The sequence below is a fragment of the Lipotes vexillifer genome, unplaced genomic scaffold (assembly GCF_000442215.2).
Source record: "Lipotes vexillifer unplaced genomic scaffold, Lipotes_vexillifer_v1.1 scaffold382, whole genome shotgun sequence".
Classification (NCBI taxonomy): domain Eukaryota; kingdom Metazoa; phylum Chordata; class Mammalia; order Artiodactyla; family Lipotidae; genus Lipotes; species Lipotes vexillifer.
Genome location: NW_006780611.1, coordinates 7,306,209 through 7,308,908, shown reverse-complemented (window position 1 = coordinate 7,308,908; position 2,700 = coordinate 7,306,209).

Below are 2,700 nucleotides of genomic sequence, written 5' to 3'. Positions count from 1 at the left end.
GTGTGGGGCCCACCAGCAGTTCCCACCCCCCTCCCTCGGCTGGACTTGCCTATCCCTTCCCTTTCCCAAGGCTGAGGCCGCTGGCAGGAGCCCCTGCCCTCCCCTCTGGGTCCTGCACTGCACCAGGGGCCCCAAGCCCACCCTGGAGCCTCTCCTTCTCTGTGGAGCACCACTGCCTCCTTTTTGGACGAAGATTGGCAACCTGCTCACTCCCCTCCTTTAGGGCGTCCATCTTAATTTATCTCAATAATAAAGACTCCATGACTATCTTTGCAGGACTATCTCCTTTCCTAAAAGTAGGATCCTGTCTATCATCTCACTGGGTCCTCATAAAAATCATGATAGTTCAATGTCCCCCATTTGGGGGATGGGGACACTGAATCTCCAAGAGGAAAGAGCGGCTTCTCAGCAGTGGCACTATTGACTTTTGGGACCAGATCATTCTTTGTGGGGGGCTGTCCTGTGTGTGGTAGGGTGATGAGCATCTCTAGATGCTCTAGAAACCAGTAGCACTTGTGCCCTCCCCCCTAACTAACTGGATTCCCTGGGGTAGAGAACCAGTTAGGATATAAATTCAGGCACAGACATGCAAAACAGCAGGGCCTTAAACCAAATAGGATGTTTTTTCTTTCTTACGGTACAGTTCGTAGGGAGGTTGTCCAGAGCTGATCTGGTGGACAGTTCCATGCAGTGTTCGGGGACCTGAGTTGCTCCTCTCTTGCTGCAGGGCTGTTGTCCTGGTTGGTGCCATCCGAGGGGGCTCTTTGGCATCCCGAGGAGCAGGATGGAGGGAGGGTAGAAGGGGCCACTTGCCCCTTTGAGGGACACTCCTGCTGGCTGGACCTCTTACTTCCCTTTACACTTCACCGGTCAATACATAGTCACGTGGCTACTCCTAGCTGCAAGGGAGGCTGGGAAGAGCTGGGTGGCTGTGTGTCCATTTAAAAGGTCCCCCTCCTTACATATAGCTGATTCACTTTGTTGTACAGCAGAAACTAACACAACATTGCAAAGCAACTCTACTCCAATAAAGATATTAAAAAAAAAAAAAGAAAAAGAAAAAAGTCCCCCTCCTTGAAAGGTGGAGAACACATGGAGGCAGCTGTCATTCCATTTTCATAGGGACTTGCCAAGGCAACAGGACAACAGGCTGAGATTTGAACCAGACCTCCTGACCCCAGACCCGGGCTCGCTCTTGCACACGCCCCAACTTAGGAGTCAGCGAGAGCAAAAGTTGCCTTCTCTCATCTCGAGGGGTGAGGCTGCCCTTCCTCCCTGGGGCAAACCCAGCAACTGCAGGGGGCTGTGTTGCAGAGCCAGGTTAGAGTGAGGCAAGAGGGCCCCCTCATTCAATTCTCAGCACCTCTCTTGCCTCACCCTAGGCCCAGCCCTGTTGTTTCTGAGTCTCACAGCCCTGACTTCTGACCCAGCAGAGCATTTTGCAGCTCACAGAGATTCCCCCCGCCCCGCCCCCCCACCAGGCAGCTTCCCCACCACACTACCGCCCAGGACTCTTGCAGGCACAAGAGACCAAACTGAAAACAGCTGCAATAATAGGGTTTGGTTCTGGACTCAGGCTCAGCTGGACCCTGGGGCTCAAGGATGTCACTGGGTCACTCCAGCTCTCCATCCTTCTCTCTCTCCATCTTGTTAAGCCCTGTGGGCTTCCTTCAGATGGATTTTCTCCACGTGGTACAAAGGTACCCTGGCAGTCCCAGGCTCACGCAGCCCTTGTGCCTTGATTTCAGGAGAGAGTATGCATCTGTTCCTGCAAAACCTCAGGGGGTGGGCTCTTGCCAGCCCCCAAGGCTTACGAGCTTAGGGGATGGGGGTGCCTTGATTGCCAGGCAGCTCTGGCACCCACCCCGGCATCCAGGGGTGGAGTTGGCTCTACTGATCACATGGTCTGAGGGGGTGGGGGTAGGTTGCAGCTGTTACCTAAAGGAGGGGAAGGGATGCTGGGCAAAAACCAAGAGGGACTGAGGACACTACTTTACGGAAGAGGAAACAAGCACAGAGAGAAATGACCCACCCGGGGTGACCCAGGGGGTTACTAGCGCCTGGGTTTGGGACTGGGAGTCTGGGGTGGGGAGGGTGGACAGGAACCCTCAGAATTTGGTGAGCATGTGAATTGGTGCTCCGGGTATGGACTTCCAGGGCAGGCAGGGCGTGGCGGGTAGGACCCATTGGAAGGCAGGGCCCTTCCAGTGCCTTACAGATCACCCCACACAAGAATGGGAGTAACCAGCACCACCCACTGGGTAGCCAGTCCCACACTGCCTCAGTTTCTCTGGCAGTGCCAGCCCCACTGTATTCTGAGCTGCCTTCCCTGAGGGGATGAACTTCTTTCATTATGAGGCTCTGGATTTCACGAGTTCCTTCAGTGCTAATCCAAGTGAGTAGAGGTGTCAGGCGTGGGAGCGGGGGGGCTGGGAGGCCAGGACTGGGAGCTCCGTGCTGCTGTTACTCATCAGGAAACTGGAAAGAGCCCAAGTAGAACCGTGTGCATGAGTTAGGACTGATGGCTGTGAAGGACAGAAGCCCCGCCTCCACTAGCTTGGGTGAGAAGGGGAAGTTATCACAAAGATTCTGGAGTGTTCTGGTCCTGTAGGACAGGAAGGTAGCAAGGACTCAGGACAACTAGTACCAGCCACTCAGACCCCCTTAGAATTCTTTCTCAGACCTCCTTTTTTTTTTTTT